The sequence below is a fragment of the Ambystoma mexicanum genome, chromosome 7q (genome assembly GCF_040938575.1).
Source record: "Ambystoma mexicanum isolate Mex_15411 chromosome 7q, UKY_AmexF1_1, whole genome shotgun sequence".
NCBI classification, from domain to species: Eukaryota; Metazoa; Chordata; class Amphibia; order Caudata; family Ambystomatidae; genus Ambystoma; species Ambystoma mexicanum.
Window position 1 is genome coordinate 22,648,089 of NC_090941.1, and position 20,079 is coordinate 22,668,167.

The window sequence follows — 20,079 nt, forward strand, 5'->3', positions numbered from 1 at the left end:
CTGCTTCCCCACAGATGACAGGAATGGGCAGGGGCTGAGCTACAAAGTTATCACTGGCCAATCCCAGGAACGGAGCTGTTGGAGGGCGGGCTATGCCGCTGTATTTTCTCATGTTTCAAGTGTACGCTGTTTGTATGGCTGTAGCCATCTGTGGGTGGCCGGGGCATCCAAGTGAGCGTGGCTCCGAAGATTGCCGAACACTGCTCCCACAAGCTACCATGGGGATGCAGGATACCATACAACACCGGTCTCCACGTGTCCCTCTGGCTCCGTGCCTGCGGACCGTGAAGCCGGGCACTACAGGGAGCGGCAGGGATGTTGTGAGTGAGGTGGCAGTGCCTGCTCTACTGAGACGGACTTCGCAGCCGCCCCTTGCTCCGCTACCGTTCCCTCTGTTGCCTAGTGAAGAACGTGCGCCCCTTCGAAGCACAGTCCTGGCGACGAGGCACCCATCGATGTCTCCTCACAAGGTCCAACCCAGCAGCGCACAATCTGTTTGTTGCCATGAACATGTAATGTATTCAGTTGCTCGCTCTGCCATTGGTTCCTTTCGAGGAAGAGGCGTGGCTTGGACAACATATTTTTCCTTCACAAATAGATTCTTCCCCTGAGCAAGGACAACACCAAATCAAGAAGCAGACCAGGTTAGGTAAGAGGAGTTACTTTACTTGTGTGTTTCTGAAAGCTTGTGACAATGCACACTTTATATGCTAGCATTAAACGGTGTGTGGGCAAATGGCATGTATCTTTCATCTAAGATAGCAAACTCGTTTAATAAGTGGTTAACGTCTTTGAGGCTCGAGATAATTAAAAAGATGTCCAGAAGTTAAAGTGAGTTTCTGTGGTCACCCGTACTCGCGCTGCTTTTCTCAAAGAGGACCAATCCAGAGTGCTTAGCCCCCGTCCTGCCAGAATTAGGCAGAGGGGGTGACGCGAGTCACGTAGCAGATGATGGCTTGAGGGAGCGGAGAAGAGCAAACACAGCTTGTTAGCACACGGGGAACACCTCGCGCATACAGGAAAAGTAGCTCCCTCTTTCAGATGGGGACTCTCTCCCCTTGCAGGGATGCAGCGTAGTGGGTGTTTTTGAAAAATAATGCGTTGTGTATAGGCGTGCAACGGTATAATTCTAATTAGAAAAACGACGAGACAGAAAGAGAGGAAATTAACATATACTGACCGTCTCTTTCAATTCTAGTTCACTTCCCAAAATATGTACCTACTCCGACGCTGGGCAAGCGGGATACGTGTCACACTTGCCAACATCTGTGTGTTCTGGCAGAACACAAGAGATCTCAACCCCCCCCACGCCTCCCGCCCACCCCCAACCGAGCCAGTCACTGGGATTCATTGTATGTGTGTGTGTGTGCGTGTGTGGGTGTGTGTATGTGTGTGTGTGTGTGTTGAGAGGGGAAGAGAAAAAGTGAATTACAGTCCTTGCCAGGAGTTGACGCCTGTGGTCTTATTTGAAGTCAGCCATGTCGCTTTTCCTTATCCTTCAAAACTCCACGTGAACTGCACTTCCCTTTATTACATACACATGTTTTTGGGGACACAGTGCAAACACCATATCTTCCAACGTTACCCTTGATAGTGGAAGTTGGTATTTTAATGACTGTTCCTAGTGTTGGCTGACTTTTGGGCTAAGCCGCCACTGGCCAACAAATTGTGAGTACTTCACAGGGGATGGGACATCTACGCCTTAGCCTTGTGCAGGTCATCTTTCTGTATGTGTTTCATGTGTACGTTTCATGGCAGTGGTCTTGCTGGTGAGCACCCATCCGCTGCCACAGAGCTCCTGCATCTCCTTACCCTCTTTTGTCAGCTCTTGCCCTGGTACTCATGAGCTCCTCATACTCCCGCCAGGTAGGAGAGGACTGGCATGGCCAGCCTGGTGCAGCTGCAGTTGATGGTGCTCAGTGCTCACAGATTGTGACCATCACTGCCAGGGAAGGAACTTGTGAGTTATCCTTTTGATGGGACTAAAATAAGTGCAACAGCTCTTTAGGACATGTCCCCCCGCCATGGGAGGCACAATCCCCAGTTTGGCATAGACACTGAATCTTGAAAGAACGTGTTGAGGTGCTGCAGGACAGGAGCTGAGACCAAAGAGGACAACAGATAAGGTGCCAAGCAAGCCCAAATAATATTATTTCTGGACCAAGAGCATAAGATAGCCTAAAGTGCAGGGATGCCTTTTTTTTATCTTGTTGGTATTTTGGCCCTCATTAGAAGTGACCCGGTCTGGAAAAAAGTGCCGGTAGCAACGGTTAGCAGCACCTTTCCCGGACCAGTTCGCTCCGAGTCTGCCGGTAGGGGCTGTGAACTACCGGCAGGCCCGACCTGCCACTAGTTCAGGTCCCTTCAAGCAGAATGTTCGCTGATTTTTCACTGAAGCACCGGCACAGTTACTAATGGTGCCGGTACTTCAGTGTTCCCATTCCCATGGAGTCCTAAGGGACTCATTGGAATGGGAATGTACTGTTCCTCTGCCGCCTGTAATATCCCGGGATTGCCAGGACATTACATCATAGACTACATTTCCCTGGGATGTAATTGACTCTACCACCTACCTGAATGGGGCGAGCTACAGGCATACTCGCCACAGGCATGAATAAAGGCACATTGTACATGATTTAACTTAACTGAAAATGTATTTTGAATTTGGGGCAAGCCTGATAGCAAGAAAACACTTCTGAGTAACGCTTGGAAATGGAAGACCCTAGATAATACCTCGCAAGGGTATTGGAAGTATACCACTTCAACTTAAGGAAGCCCCCTTTTCATAAGATAGAACTAAGGACACCCCAAGTAATCTAACATCATTTGAAACTGTTTAGCATATCTTTTGCATTGGGAAACACATGTCCTTTAAACAATAACAACATGGAAAGACCTTTCCCCTTGGGCATCAAGGGAAAGACCAGGGAAGGGGAGTGGGCATTTACAATCCACTGTGTAGCTAGCGGGAATAGGGATTATTTAAAAAAAAAAGGCTGCAAAAAAAGTAGCCAAGTATTGTTTTATTTCCCCAATAATTACTCTTGTGTTATACTAAGTATGACACGTTTCTTAGACAGATTTTCCCTTTGTAGTTACTTTTGCTTGCACGTTGGTACCTACATTGGTACAGTACCACCCTTGAATCCTTTCCCCCTGCTTCTCCCTCACCCAACCCCCCCCACTATCCCCCCTTTTTTCCCCCTGTTAGCTTTAACATTGTTTTTTCCGACAGGTGTGACGTCATCGTGCCCATGTGACGAATATTCTGCTCCTCCTTCTCGTTATGATGCTCATGTCCAGCTCTTTATTTTCAGTTTGAACTCAACACCTACTTTAGTGGCTTCCTGACAGTTCGTGCACGGATACTCTATTGCTACGCTCCCAGTTTCGTTCAGAGGTAAAACAGTAGGCATTCAATTTCCTACTTGAGCCCAGGGTGGGCTCATAGGTTACATGTTAGTGGCATACCTTAAATCCTTTGCACATATTTTTTTTTATATTGACATCCGATTATTCTGATAGACGTTCCCTTCAGTAGTCTACTACTAGGCTCAGGTACGCTTCCTGTTTTAAGCACTTTCCCCCCTGTTTTGGCACTTCTGGGTCATTCTACTAATACAGACCAGCTAGCTTGATATCTTTATCATTAAGTTTCTATTTTTCACCTTATTCTTGTCATCCTTGTCTGATTGTCATATTTGTTCCTTATCTCGCCCTGAGGAAGGACCATTAGTGGCCAAAAAACAGCATCTTTAGTTGTCACCCAGTGTGCAGCCTTCTCCAAGGGCTTGCGCCCTGGTCTCTTGTCGAGCTCAACACAAACAGTAGTACTGTGGTAAAGTCCTATCAAAATAGGAACTTTATTCGGTTTGGTGCACGGTCTCCCAGTGGATATAGTCTGCATTCAAGATGTTTGAGTCGATTGTTTAATTCAGTTTGGCAGTTGGATCAGTGGTGACTCGATGCTTCAGTAGAGTGGAGTAGGCATTCGACATGCCAAGCCGGAGGCTTCCAGCAGATCGAGATGGTGTTTGAGTCATTTGCTTCCACAGTTAAGTCAGCAATCAGGTTGATAGTTGGGATTTTTTGCAATGGGTCAAGCTGGCATCCAGATGGCTCGAATAGGAGGTCAACTATTAGAAAAAAATGGTATGCCAAAAAGCAGCATTGCAGGTCCTTTACAAGTTAGAAGTGAGTTGAGCATGAATGACCAGCATGAAGATGTCTCGACTTAGTAAAGCAGGTTTCCAGCTGCTTATGGACTTCTGGGTTGCTGGGACCCCCAATCCGGGATCTCCGAGGACAAAGTGAGTCCTTGGTTCTGAACCTACAGTCCAGGAATTTGCCTTGCATCTTCAGGCGGTCCTTCACCTCCAGTAAGCAAGTTCCAGATTACAACCAGCAGAGGGGTCTTGGTCATCCCACTAATCCCTGATGATGGTTAGGGAGCAGAGCTTTCCTCTGCCTTGGAACTCTGTCTTCACCCCTCTGGCCGAGTACTCTGGAATAGACTGCATTCCCAACAGCGTTCCAGCCAATCCTTCTTGTCCTCTTGCCCAAAGTTGCAACAACTAAGGAGAGTGTTTCCTCTCCTTATAATGGTAAACTGCTACATTGCATTGGTCTCAAGCAAATCTGTTGTGAGGGGACTAATCCAGATGCTGTAACAAGTGTCCTTTGCTTTCTGACATCATACCCACAGTCCTTTGTCTGCAGGAAGTGAGAGGGAAGTCAAAGTTCTAAAGAGCCCTGGCAGAAACCAAGATGGTGGAACCCCTTTCTCTCAGCCTACCTCTCTCCTCTGGCTACTCTAACTCTGCCCCGTCCCATGTCTGCTAATTTCAAAGTGACTTAAGTGATTAGCATCCTAGTGGGACTGTGCCTTTGTTATGCCAGGACTGCTTCTGAAGCGTCGGTTTCCGGGCAACCTCTTGGGGAGCGTTTGTATCCCATGGGAGGAAGATTTTGACCCTTCTGGGGGAGGGTTTTTGAGGGTGAGGCGGGTCAAAGGGGCAGCTTCCCAGGCATTGTTCCACATGGATGTTGTGGAGACGGACAAGCAAGATGGCTAATACACATCAGCCCTGTCATGGATATGGCACGGTTTCGCCAAGCTATCACTAGCATGATATTAAAAGGCCTTGGCTACATGATTGTGTGACTTCAGTAGCCCCATGTCATAACCGGACATGGCTTATATTTACACATTTCAAGGACCCCATGATGACTAGGGCACACAGCTATTCTGTTTTGATCACCTCTGTCTGATGGAACTTTGTGTTACAGCAGCTCTCACAAATGCACATGTGACCTTTGAACCTGCCGTGTTGTGCCTGCAGAGCTGGTTCTGCAGTGTTTCAGAAGACTATCTCAGCAAAGCACATGAATGCAGTGCAATTTTGGCATGCAGTATAAGGAGGGTCTGCTTAGCAGACTTCCCTTTCAGAAACAGAATTACCTGCATCGTTTTCTTAATACATTTGTTTGAAAAAAAGCTTGGGCTATCCCACCATCACCAGATAGCATTCTCACAGTAGGTGTTGGCGTGGGGTAGGTTCTTGTGTTTTTGTATGTGCCTTAGCTCGTTTCATGCCCAATGGACGCCCCCCTCAATTGCAAGGGGGCTCTGTGAAAGTGTTTTTTTTTTAACTCCATGCACACTGGTCCTTTTGGGACCCAAGCAACCAACACGTTCATGAGACACACCCTGGGGTAAGCGCTTACCTTTTGTATAAAAATGTTGTCCAAACAGATGGGCAGAACAGTATTGTTTTTCAGAGACACTTTTCAAATAGCTAAAAGGGACTTGATGCCTAAGTTGTAGGACACAAGCATCATTCTACTGGCAGTGAAACGCAAACAGACAATTTAGTGGTCGAACAGCCTGCCTGTCCCCTAGTGCAACTGCCTGCTCTGTAGCATTTATTTTTCATAATTTAATTTTATTGGTCATTTGTAATGCGCACTATACCGCAGAATTCTGTTTCAAGGCGCATCAAGACAAGGGGGCGAGCGGGTGAGAGGAAGCATGATCCCATGCAAAGTCTTTCAAAGGGCACCTAAAGTATTATCCTCTCCCGATGAGCTGCTCATCAGGGTAATGTAATGCCCATTGTTTCCTGTTTTGTGCCCATGTGTTCCCATGTCTGCATTTGCCTTATTGCTTGCTTCTTCGTGGTGAGCGCCTGCTAAAGCTTTGCACAGGAGCTCTGTAGCCCGCCAGCGCTTTGGAGTAGTGAAACCGAATGCGAAGTTTGTGTACTTTTCCTGTAGCATTCTGTCTCGTAGCGTTCTGTATGTACACACAGTCTGTACTCTTTGACATTTCTTACTGTTTGGCAGTGTTGATGCAGTCCCTAACGCGGCAAACCTTCAACACATGTGGGTACTAATTCAATCCATTTTGGAAACTAGTGCTCTCAGGCCCAGAGCCCAGCAGTTGTTGGCTGTTTGCTCTGCGCCCCTAGTTAGGATGACAATGGGCAGCTCTTTTTGTTAGGAGCGACCTGTTCCTGGGAGCATGGATCACTAAGACTTACTTTCATGCGCCAATACCATTTCGCTGCAGCTGCACAGGCGTGGGATTCTGCCTTTGGTGTAGTGCTTATCTAACGAAGTTACACAAGTGTTCAGGCCATAGAATTGTTGCCATTAGCCATTGGTGAGTAACAATTCACACTCTTGCAGGACCACGTGAGCGCCTGGAGACCGCCCCAGTGGTGGTAACGGTGCGCGCGCTGTATGAGACAACATAACACAATTTAGCAAGTCAGAAATGGTTTGTTTTGTCCATGCAGACAACTGGCCTTTTAATGATTGACTACTCTAGTAGTTTCCAACTTCATCCTGCAGTTACTCCTCAATCGTGATAAGTTCGCAGCTTTATGGAATCCCCAAAGGCTGAGCTCAGCAAAGGTCAGCTAGGAAAGCTGTCATTCCACCCGGATTCTGCCGACAATGATGACCTGCTCACCTTGACACCTGGGCTCGAGTTCCTGTAAATCCTGCTTACTAGTACTGTCCATTTTCTCCTGAGCCTGTTCAAAATGACTGAAGAGATAATTGTCTCTCTTTCATAAGTGTTATTACTTGTCAAGTCTCCCTTGATTTTCCGAGGTTTCCTGTCTCCACCCTTTGCACTATTGTCACTACCGCTACCAGCTCTACATGCTGGCATAGAACTCCAATCACCGGGAATGAGTGGCCCATATGGACACTTGCTCTGCAGCATCACATTCCCTGCTATTCTGTGCACTTATTTCTGTATCCTGTTTGTAGGGGTGGCGTTTATTAAGGACAGAGACCTCACATATACTTGCTCTGACTATAATCTCGATTAGGAACCCGTGCGTTATGAATTGGTAATTCGCGGTTGCGTTTTTGTTGGCCCTACCAAATCCTACAACATACAGGGTTGTTTTGCAGACACGATAACATAACCAAAACCTTTATACCTTTGACAAATTGGCAAAGCCAATATGTCTTCCCTCATGAATGTAACTTGCCTTTGTTCGGTGTTGCAGAGAAGGCTTTAGAACTTTACCCTCTACATTAAAAATGCTAGAACTTGGAGATTGTTTTGACCCCACTATGTTAGTTGCTGAATTGTGCTCCTTCTTTGTGTCCTGTTCAGTGTTGTTGTGCTATATACCCATGTATGGTTATTCCTGGCAAAGTTGGATGTGGGTGGGAGGGACAGGTGTGGGAGGGATGGGCGCTACTTGTTAGGGTACTTTTTTACTGTTGTTTTTTATTGCTGTATTGGGGGGAGAGGGTATCTGGTGCTTGCTGTTTGTTGATTTGTTAAAATGCTTAATAAAAACAAAGTAAAACAAAAAATGCTAGAACTACTGGCTTGATCGATGCGTATTTGTGCATGCCACTCTTTTCTATCCCAGTCCGACACGAGAGAGGGCGAGGTAGGCCCATTAATTGGGGGAGAATAATCGGCCCCGGCTATGTATCACGCCTTTTCAAGAACGGATCAGTGCAAGGTCTGACAGATGCCACCCTCGCTGTGTTAACACTCTGGCATTATGGTGTTGCCACTGCTGGGCTTCAGCTTGTGCTCCTTTCGTGTATGCATATCTGAAGTCATCTGAAGAGAAGGGCAGTCTTCCTCTTTCTCTGTTGCGTGTGGGTGTGCGAAGGATAATGCTGCACCTTGGACTACTAAACAATAGTTAAGTGATAAGAGACCATGCCTGCTGGGTCATGACCAAGTTTTATTGACAATGCAGCGTGTGTACGTGCATGCAAGAGGCAGCCCGTCACACAGTAAATACAAACCATACCCTTATCAGGTTCGCGTTATTGAGAAAAGCGAATCATCGCAACAGATTTCCATAGTAACCTGATAACAAGGGAGATATTGAAGATTTGCGCCCCAATGAAGAAGGTTCGTGGTAACAAGTTAAAATATTTAATCTCGGTTCACTTCAAACCTACTGTAAAAACGCGATAATCGAGTTAATTTTCAAAAGAAATTCTACTTTTATCGCTCACTATTGGTTTGGACTTTTATCCCGATTTTAATTGTACTCTTAGCCTGACCAGCAATCATGTTTTATTTAGGCAAACTTTTTCGGATTTGAAACTGAAGTATTTAGCACACGCTGTGACTTAAGTTGATGGTCAAGTCTGGCTATTAAGATCCAAGTTAACTCCTGGAATGTATTATTCCACTCACACATTTACATTTGAATACATGGAATCTAAATGGCAGTTAGAGGTACACAATCATGGGCTGTCACGAAACTCTGGTGTGGTTGGGGCTTCGGTTAAGGCTGCTGGCAGGCTTCACTGATCTGTGGCTCTCCAGCAGGTGCCGGTTGCATGCTGTTGGCTTATGTGGGTTCACCATTATCATCATAGTTATGTCATGTTAAGAATCTTTTATACGGCTCCAGCCACTATCTTAGTGGTCTAACAGATATGATATGTCATTTATAACGCGCCTGTACACAAGTGTTTCTAGGCATGATAAGACAAGCGAGGGAAGACAGAGGGAGGACAAGACAAAAGATCTTACAAGGCCTTGTGTCACTCAGATCGTGCAAGTGCTCCAACGCAAGTTCAGGGGGAAGGGAGAGGGGGGAGTGCCAGGGCGAGGTAAGGGGGAAGTGTAATCAGGCCAGCAATGCTCTGAGTAAGTGCAGCCAGGGCAGCACATCTCTGGGTAAGTGCAAGGAGGCAGGGGACTGTAGGGATTACAGTTATATCCCCTAATTGCACGGTAAACCTGGAAGCAGTGCAGGGGAGACTAATCAAGGAGGAGCCTGGTGCCCAGTGAGACTCTGAGGGAGAACCATTTGGCGCAGGAGACAGGTAGGTCAGCAGGGGAGGGAGAGAGAGAAAGCAGAGGAGGAAAGGAAGTGCTTCCAGAACTTCAGGTGGTCCAGCTCAAGTTTGAGAGGGGCACGGAGGCCATTCCACAGCGAGGCACACGCAGAGGAGAGAGTTCTATCCCCCACTCTCTGCCTTGAGAAGTGTCTAACCCTCAGAGAGTTGGAGGTAGCAGAGTGCAGGGCTCAAGAAGGAAGGTATTTTGTATAGAGAGTTGGATGTAGTGCGAGCCCCAGCCCCAGAAAGCCTTGTGGACGATGCAGAGGGATCTTGATCCTTGCAGCCACTGGATGCCAGTGGAAACATCAGTGGAGAAAACATCCCGGAGCCTTGTCTGGAAAATGGCATACTGTGCCCTTGCCAGGGTTATCCAACCTTAGTCTGCGAGCGATTGGAAAAGGGCATTGGAAGAAAGAGCAGATGAAGAGGGAGGAAGGTTAAGTGAACATGAATGATTTGTAGAGGGGCACTTGGCGATAATAGGTAGGTATGTAGTTTGCGATAGTTTGCCTGCTTGTAGAGTAAGTGTATAACGAGCATGTATAATGCTTATCAGATCATGGGCTAATGCGTAGCACACCTGCGAATGAGAGCATGACCCCTGTGAGCAGTTTAAAATACTTAATAGAATAGTACTAAAATGAGTCAAAGATTGTGTAAATGATGGGCGTGCGATGTGCTCAAGCAAACCTTTGAAGCTTGGAGGCTTACTTTTCTGTTAGGGTGAGAATGGGAATTGTTTTAGGTGGGAGCAAAAGCAACTTCAAAATTCAAGACTTCTAAAAGTATTTAAACTTGAAATATGTTCCTTTGTTTGAAGAGGAACTTTAACCAATTTAATTTTTTGAAATCTTGCAAACTATTTTGTACAAGTGAGGAGTGTGAATAACATCACAATGTGATACTATGATGATTGCCTGGAATGCTTCTGTTCTCTATTTGTTGCCACTTTTCCATCAGTCCTGCTTTCAATGCCTTGGCTTAATAAGGCATTTAAATAAAACTCATGACACACACGGTCATTTTGAAATGAGTGGTGCGCAAAGTTAAAGTGTAAAAGTACCTCTCCTCTTTCATTTTGCGTTACATCTCCTCTTTCTGCTTTTCCGAGGCATTGGAGGGGGTGGAGGGAGAGAGCAAAAGAGTGTGCAACCCCACTTTGCTTTTCTCCATCTTTTTGGAGCACACGGATTTGAATCTGCATGAGATGTTTAAGCTTGCAACCGAAGAATTCCAATGCAATATGCCTTGATTTAGCACCTGCTAAAAACCGGGCTGGTACCATTGGAATGTATTATAAAATGTTTCCTGCAAAGTGTAATTTGTAGGCAGCACTTTATTCTCTCACAAAGTAGAGAGTAAATGTGAAGAGTAAAGGTGATTTATCCTTAATTTACTCTTCACAATTAGACTCTACTTTGTGAGTGTAATTGGCATGCAGGGGAGCATGCACACGGACGTGCAAGTGTGGGTGGTCCCCTTCATGCAATTAGCATATCTTTTAAAATGACCCCCACAGCGTCACTGCTCCTTCATTCTTGAACTTTGATGTACTCCATACTTTTCAATCGACAGACTCGGCAAACTCCCACATCTTTGGGATCACCTCGGTCGGGCCAGTTATTGTATTAGTTTCAAAGGTCGATGGTGACCGGCAGGGTCACTCCTCGAAGAAAGCAAACTGTAGATAGAGAAGCAATAGCGACCAGCTGCCTTGGTGCGCATGTGGGCAGTGGTAGCCAAATAATCCAGGCCCAGCTCTGTAGAGTGGTGCAAAGTGAGATAACAGCATGATGTGAAGAACAATAAATTAGATAAATCAAATCTGGTCTAGAATATTATTTTTTTATATAAAGAAATATCCATTAAAATCACATTTATTAAATGCACAGTGCAACACATAGTCAAGAAGTCCACCAGGGACTTGGGAAGTGCAGGTCATTAGGGCAGGAGACAGACATGAGTCTTTATTCTTTAATATGTTTATTCTTTAATATGATGTGATGGATGACTAAGGATTTGTTTGGTGATGTTCTTGCTCATAGCAGAATAATGAGAAAGCTGCATTTCCGCAACAGAATAGTTTCCTTTCAAATGGGAGGTTTGCAGTATGGAGGGTTCTGTGTTCAGTAGATCTTCTTCACCCTGCAGCCTCAATACGCAAAATCTGCTGTAAACCAGGAATCCAATGCCGTCTTTCTTTGGGGTTTAATTACAGCTGAAACAAATATAACTGAAAAGCCCAAAGGAGAAAAGGCCTGCCAGCCTTTAAAAATGTTCACACTGAAAATGGGCCTAATAATACAGACTGTGTGTGTTTCTGCAAGTAACACAAGGAAGAGTTGTGATATAATGAAAGGAATATGTGAATGGCCAAGCATTGGAAATCAAAAGGCCTATCTTTCATTACAAAGGGAAAGTCTAACTGAAAAGCAGCCTTTAATTCACATTTGCAAGAGAAAATCAAAGACCCTTCTGCATGAAAAGCAGGGTTTTCAAATACTGAAATTAAAATGGCCTTGATTGTGCCTTTTGCAGTTTTAAATCAAGACATAAAAAAAAATGTTCCACTGCTAAAATAAATATATCAGGGAAAAGACTTGGTGTGTGGTGGCAGGATACAATGTATTGAAATGTATAATATGCTTCACATTCAAAATAAAGTCAACATTTGAAAAGGCTACTTTGTTTCCATGGGTCATACGTAAATCTCATTTAGGTCTGGCACAGACCCTGTTGCTTGTTGTTGGGCCTGCCTGGCTCCTTATCTGGAAGGGAAATCTATGTGAAGCTAATGTACGCCAGGTATTTACTACAGGGCCAGATGAACACAGAACCAACCCTGGATGGGGAAACGTACTGAGAAATATAAGGTTTTGAGATCAAAATTGGGGTCGATTTCAGATAACATAACAAAGTGCCAGATGGCAGCATGGCCTCATGGCATCACAGGGCACAGGTAAACTGTCTGTTGCATGATAAGGATCCCAGACCATCTATTGTAAATTACAACTATGGTAAATTACAAACTGTTGCCATGTAGGTGCTTTTTGGCTAAAAATGGACATGGAAAAAAATGTGACTCTCAAAGGGTAGTTACAATATGTCTGTTCTAGACTCATGAATCAATCCTTACATAGGGGTTGGACTTGGGTGGTGGAGAGAAATGTAAATGTCCAGTCCTGGTTGCGAGATCATAAGTTAGCACCGCCTAATGTTCACTTTCCATGGGAGGGGCTTGGAGAGTAAAAAGGTCTTGCACTATCGAAGATGAGAGAGCTACTAAAATTACCAAGGGAACAGCTGCCAAAAATCACAAAAGGAGAAATGATGAAATTTCATTTGGGTGGAAATATTGGAAGAGGGCCGGAGATTTCTACTGCTGGGGAGATTAGAACAGAGAGGCTGTGAAACTTCCCTGGAGCCATAGAGAGAGAATTGTTGTGGGATCCCATTGACTGAAGTGCTGGCCAGAATCCTGTTTTCCTTAAGAGTGAAGCCCTGCCCATTCTCCATGAGTGCCAAGCCCAGAGATTTCCAAAAGTAAGTAGATTGTCCAACAAAATGTCAGTGTGAGGATCTATTTAATTAACTTATTCCCTTTCATTAGTGGGTTCTCTTCCATTAGTGGGTGGACGATAAAAGTGTCTAGACCCTGAGCATATTTGACTGTATAATAATTTAATGAACTCCCAAATAGATTGATGCAGGGGAGAGCTTGGAAGAATTCAAAACTTTCATCTTCTCTCCTAGCGGAAAGATACAAGATAGTAATTTAAAGTAATTGAGGTTCCTTGTTTTTCCTGTTCACTCCGGACTTCTCTAATGAAAAGGGGTGTCCTTTTCTAAAACAAAATACCCAATGGAACTCCTACCAAAACTTGTTTTGAACAAAATATATACTTGCCACCAAAACGAAATTTAAAATTGTCACCATCCCCAAACCTGGCCTTTCACCCCAAAAGATACTTGTCCCAAAAACATATCTTAAAACCAAATTCCCAATTGTCACCACTCTTTCAACAATGTATTTAATAAAGAGGTGCTCTTGGTCCCACAAATGAAAATCCTAAACGGTCCAACTTCCCCAACACTGTCCTTTAAGTGTGTGGGGGGGCGCCTGAAAAACAGAATTCATAATCATCCGCATTTTTACTGTCCAACTTTCCCAACACATGCCTTTAAGAGAGAGGGGTCTGAAAAACAAAACTTCTAAACTGTTCACACTTCTTGGACCTGGCCTTTGAACAGACGGGTGCTGCATGTCATTGGTGCTTGTGTTTTTGGTGATGGGGGAGAAGTGTTTTGCAAAAGTGAGACCTCGTGTATCCAACACTGGACGTGTGATGTATGTCTTGTTTTAAAATAAAACCTTTGTTTATTTCTAAGCTAAATTTTGGTGAAGTAATATTTGCCACAGGCATTTTTACAAATCTCTAATTTCAATTGCTAGCATTTTGAGTGTGCAGGGAACACCATATATCAATTCTTGAAGGTGAACTAGTTTCATAAAACAAAAATTGTGCCTTTGTTTTCCCACTAAAACTCTCAGTCAGAATCGTTCAAGATTATGTTCTACTATTGTGCCATATTATTATTATTGAAATTCAACATACAACGGGGTTCATGGGAAAAGAGTTTGGATGGTTTAGTTCTCCTGTGTCCCATATTTGTGAGACAAGAGTAAATGCCGAAAAAGTGTGTTTAAAAGTAACATCCTACAGAAAAGTGTGTTTGGTAATTGAAGCTGCGTTTTCTGCCACAAAGAAGGTGGCGTGTGTGATTAAATCAACCTGTTATCCATTGAGCTTATAATTGAAATAAATATATATTCTTTCTATACCCTGGCCTGGTTCTTGGATTACTGTGGGCCTATGTGGGGGAGATTGATGTGGCTCTATATGAGTCTTCAATAGGGCCAGTGCTAAAAAACCTAAGCAAATTGTTGTAGGGCTCCTTGATTGGGGGTGGGAAGGAACTCCCCAGTTTAAGGGTGGTCTCACAATATAATGCTACAAATCCTAATGTGAATGTCTTCAGGCTTAAGTGTCAATGTTCTACATGCAGCAGCAGGGTAGACACACTGTTTGAACTGCCCATTGATATTAGCACTCACACACATTACAAGCATGAGCACTGATATAGTGCCTGCTGCCGGTGCAGACTCTTGCTAGTCTTCCCGGATGGTCACTGCGGCACAGGTGCATTAGTTTCTCTTCCATAGAAGGTTGAAGCAGTAAGGCAAGCAAGCAGAGTTCTCTTGCAAGGGATCTATGGCTGGCTTGACCTTTGGTAAGAACAGGAAACGGACATGTCCTCATCCAGTCCTGGAAATACGAAAGCTCGGGAGAGTCGCAGGCCATTTTTAGCTTCTGAATTGGATTTAATGGGCCAGCTCTCAAGTTTGAGCAACCAGTTATGTTCATGCATCATTCAAGCTCGCAATATAGGGGCTAGCCAGGATCAAGTGCGACTGGGATCAGACATGAATAGGTGCACATTGCTTCTTTTTTAATTTGCTACCACTATTTATCTATCTATCATCTATCTTCTTCTCTACCTGCGCTGTTCCCCAGGGGTCTAATCTCTTGCCCTGGCTTTTCAAACCTGGCATTTCTCGCCCACTGCATTGCCTTTGTCTGCTCAAATTTCCAGTACTACGCTGACGACACTCAACTAACTTTCAGGCTGCCCCCAGCCACCTCCTCTCCATCCCTCATCTCTGATAGCCTAACTGCCATTCAAGATTGGTGTTCCGCCAACGATCTTTGTCTAAATGCCAACAAGACTGAGATCCTCCTCATCGGTACACCTTCACCATCCTTTCCCCTTACTCACTAGCCGGCCTCCCTTGGCCCTCCTCCTACCCCTACCTGCGAGGCTAAGAACCTCAGGGTCATCTTTGACTCCACACTCTCCTTCACCGCCAACATCTCTGATGTTTCTAAAAAGTCAAACTATCTACTGCACCTCCTCAGAGCTACTCTGCCCTTCCACCAGAAGCTCACTGTCACCCAAGCTCTGGTTCTCTATAAGTTGGACCATTGTAACAGCCTCTTTCTAAATCTGCCTGCCTCTACTCTCCGCCCTTTACAACTAATCCAGAACAGGACTGCAAGACTTGTCCTTGGCCTCAAGCCCTGGGATCGTATCTCTCCAGCTCCGAAATCTCTTCATTGGCTCCAAGTGGATGCAAGGATTCAATTCAAAACCCTCTGCATTGTCCACAAGGTTTTCTGGGGCCTGGGTCCAAATACCTTCAACTATCCCTCTGTAAATACCTCCCCTCTCGAGCTCTTCGCTCCTCTACCTCTAACACCCTCAGGGTCAGTCGTTTTTCTAAGAAACATGCTGGGGATAGATCTCTGTCTTCGGCTGACGCCTCCCATTGGAACAGCCTCCCTACCACTCTGAAAGTTGAGGAGAACCATCTCCGGTTCCGTAAGTACCTCAGGACCTTCCTCTTTGTTTCTGCTTTTGCCCCCCTTCTCCCCTGCTGATCTCTCAGCACTGTGCACCTGGCCACCCTCTGTCCTCTGGGCCTAGGTACCTCCTCACTTCGACACCCTCCTGCATTGCCTCTGGGCCACCCCTTGCACTGGGGTCTGTATCTGTACCCATACAGTCCCCCGCTCCCTTTCTTTTCTTCAGCACTTATCAGACATACCCTGTCTGCTAAACCCAGCACTTGCCACTTGCTGGCTGCACTAACACTGTTCATTGCCTTTATTATATATTTATTTTATTTATTTATTATTATTTATCTGTTTCGCCTCTGAACTTTTTCCCTTTTCCACTTCCCATACACTTGCATGTTCGCAGTGTCACTGGACCTAGTAAGATCGTTGTTTTGTTCTTCCCTGTTTCCCCTCACCTTGCCTTGTTGCGCTCTGAAACACGATATAAATAAAATATCAATTAAATTCAATTAATTTGCCCTTTGGACTCTTCATCCTGTCAGGAAGAAATTAGATATTTATCAGGTATTCTGTGAACATCATGAGTACAATGATTGCACTACTCACACTTTTGTCAGTGCAAATAGGGGAACAATATTTGTTCACTGAGTCTTGGGTTTGTCGTGAGCTGAAGACCCCATAGTAAAAACGACCCTCCACTTTAGCGATGGTAACACAAAGAAGTTTATAAATCATCACTTCCACCTAGTGGAATTACGTGTTTCTGATTCTGGAGTGGTATTCTTTGAGGAGTTTGGTATGACCGGTTATGTCCTGCTGCAGGCTGCCCTCTGTCAGAAAAAGTTACACCAAGCTTCCAGAGCATACGTGTGGTTTGTCGGGAGTGCGTTGCTGGTGATCTTGCACCACAGAGATCACTTTATCTGGCAACAAAGGTGAATTGTACAGAGAGCAGTACACTGCGCCAGTAGTTGGAACTATCAGTCGCATTACTGGTGCCATTGGACATGTTCAGTGGGAGGTGCTCAGTGTTGCCGGGTGAGGCCCAGGTGCCAGCTGGTGGCCAGAAAAAGGACACACTATTTCATATATGAGAATGGTTATCTTGGAGAAGGTGGAATTATTCCCGAGAGCAGGTAACATAGACATAAGACTAGTTTGAAGGGAATAATTTTGTATAATAAAATTGAATATGCTCTGTCCCCATGGGATGAACACTGAGTGGGACCCATCGATGTATCTATAAGTGAAAAAGATACTTATTTACGATGAGTACCCGGCAAGGGGGGTGTGGCAGCTTCCCAGCCAACGAGGAGGCTCGGAGCAGGGCCTTTACCACTCTGTAAAGACCCAGCTCAGAACCTCCTCAGAGCGGGTGGCCGCCATCTTTCCTCGGCAGGTTTTCCAGATAAGTGCGCTGCCCTGCTCCTCTGTGCCCCCCACGTCCTATCTCAAACCCCCACATCCTTTTAACCCAATAAGGCACCCCTCCCTACTTACCTTCTTATTCCAGGGTACTAATAGCAATATTACATGTGCAGGCCCAGTGGCATTACCAGGCCCTGGAATGACTCTCTGCCCATGTAATAGTGCTTAATTAGTACAGAATATGAATGAAGTGCACAACATTCACATCAGAGAAGTATAATAGCGTTAATATGCATAAATATAGGTGTCATTAGATCTGACCTATCAACACATATGTATACATTTCCACATTAGAAGACGACAGGTTTGTGAAAGTCATCTTCACATAACAATAGTATCATTTTCTAGTTAAAGAACTGCAATTTATTTCACTTTCTAGAGCATGGTGTTATTACATTTGAGTCACATATATTCTTGTATGCATTATTATATTAGAGGATGGCAGTTTTGTGGAAGTAACAGAAATACAACTGGTTAACAAAATGTATGTTTATTGTACTATCATGAACAAGCAATCACATATTTGTAATTTATCAATTTTAAAATGAGCAGTAACTTTCCAATGCACAATTATGGATGTAAACAAACAATATTGTGTGAAACATGTTTTTATTTACACTGCATAGAAAATATAATAAACAGGTGGACAAAATATTGTGGTACACACCCAAGATGGCTCCTTTAATTGGCCATATAGCAGAGGGGGTTTACACAGTCTAGTTTCTGTGAAAACACATTTCACAAGCTCTAGAAGTCCAATAAGCAATGTCAGATGGTTAACAAGGAAGGGGAATAACATTTTGTGGATGCCATAAGAATTATTGAATAGACTTTGAAACATATTGCTAGTAGTTAGTGATGTAATTTTATTGACATGGTCATTAGGTTAACATTTCGGTTTTATTAATTGCAGACTCATTTAAACAGATGAAAAAACACATCCAACTGCATACAGTGTTACCACACTTTGCTTTAAGGGCACAAGTGGGGTGGGTGTATTATAATCAATTGATGTATAATACAGTATACAGGAACATCAGAATACTATTATTATAACACACAATTGTTTAGCAGATATTCTGCATATGTGCGAAATACATTAATGGATAGAATGATGTTAGAAAAGTGAAGGTTCTCTACACCATTTAAAATCTACATGTTACTAGCATATATAATGTTAGTACTAAATTAGTAAATTAATAAATGTAGTAAATCAGATTTAACAGATATTTACAAAAAAATATATATTTATATATATTTCTATAGGGAAGCAAATGGGATTGATTACAAGAATTTTAAATGCATTGGGGAAGTACTCCAATTCTGGGAGCGAAGAATAGATTAATTTTTTTTTTAAATAAGCTGTACAGTCAAATGCATATTTAAAATGTACATAAAAATATTGACACATTTCTTTGGAACAATAAAAATAATATCAGCAAATTAAAAAGAGTTTGTTTGAAAGAATAAAGAAAACAACGGTCGATCTAAATTGAAATATGATATGATATGATATGATATGGTATTTGTAACGCGCCTATACACGAGTGTTTCAAGGCGCGACGAGGCAGGGAGGGGGGGAAACAAGGTGAAGACAGACAAACGATCCTACTAGGCCAGGTGTCATTCAGATCGCGCAAGTGCAGAGGTAAGGGGAAAAGGAGAAGTGCAGGGGGAGGAGGTGGGGGGGAAAGTGCAATACAAGGTAAGTAGCGTAATAAAATAATAAATAATAAATAAAAGGGCCAGCTGGTGGCAAGTGCGAGGTAAGTGCAGAGCAAGTGCTGGGAAGGGGGCTGTAGGGATGCAGTGACAGTCCCGCAGTGCAGGGGGAGCCAGGGAGGCAGTGCAAGTGGAGAGTGGCTGGGCCCTGGGCCGAGGTCACAGAGTGGCCCAGATGCAGGTTAAGTGCAGACTTCGGAGGGGAGTTAAGCAGGTTTAGCAGGGGAGAGGGAGAGAGAAGGCAGAAGCGAAGAGGAAGGTTTTGAGGTGCTTCCGGAACCGGAGATGGTTCTCCTCAAGTTTCAGGGAAGCAGGAAGGCTGTTCCAGAGGGAGGCCCCTGCTGCGGAGAGAGATCTGCCCCCAGCTCGTTGCTTCGAGAAGCGGCTGACCATGAGGGAGTTGGAGACGGATGAGCGAAGGGCTCGTGAAGGCAGATATTTAGGAAGAGAGAGTTGAAGGTATTGTGGCCCCAGGCCCCAGAAGGCCTTGTGGACAATGCAGAGGGTTTTGAACTTAATCCTCGCAGCCACTGGGAGCCAGTGAAGAGATTTCAGTCCTGGAGAGATACGGTCCCTGGGCTTGAGGCCAAGGACAAGTCTTGCAGTTCTGTTCTGGATAAGTTGCAGAGGGCGGAGAGTGGAGGCAGGCAGATTAAGATAGAGGCTAGTTTACTAGTGGAAAGGCCTGTGTACATGGGCTAATGTGCGTAAAGGAAGACATTTTGAGAGTGTAAATATATTATATGGAATATTTTAACAGAATTTATGTTAATAGAAAAAAATGTTTGTAAAGTATCTTGCTCCTTTTATGTGGAGGAGTAGTAACCACAACAAAATCTCACAGAATCCGTTGGAAGTTTAACATAGTACATACGGACAATTATTGTATCTGCTCCTCACTGTCTTGGATTCCACTTACAGGTTTTGGACTCAAATATATAATGTTGAGGTGTGTCAAAGTAATACAATTGATGTGCTGCATGCTTTGAAGTAGACATCAGATTATAAAATAAAGTACATTGAAGTCAAATAAAGTTTAAAACATAAATGCAGTATATTATTGATATAATGATACATACCAAGAAATATTACAATGATTAATTACACAATACATAAATACTTTGAAAAGAAAAAAAAGTAATTTATTTTGTTAGAGAAATAG

General features: G+C 44.2%; 1 protein-coding gene across 1 annotated transcript in view; it reads left to right on the forward strand.

Moving 5' to 3' along the window:
- The first annotated feature begins 301 nt into the window (after nucleotides 1-301).
- TMEM45A (transmembrane protein 45A) overlaps nucleotides 302-20,079 on the forward strand; it is a 468,453-nt gene continuing 448,675 nt past the window's right edge. The window contains exon 1 of the mRNA XM_069639307.1: nucleotides 302-649. The gene's annotated coding sequence lies outside the window, so the exon portion shown is untranslated. The remainder of the gene's footprint in view (nucleotides 650-20,079) is intronic.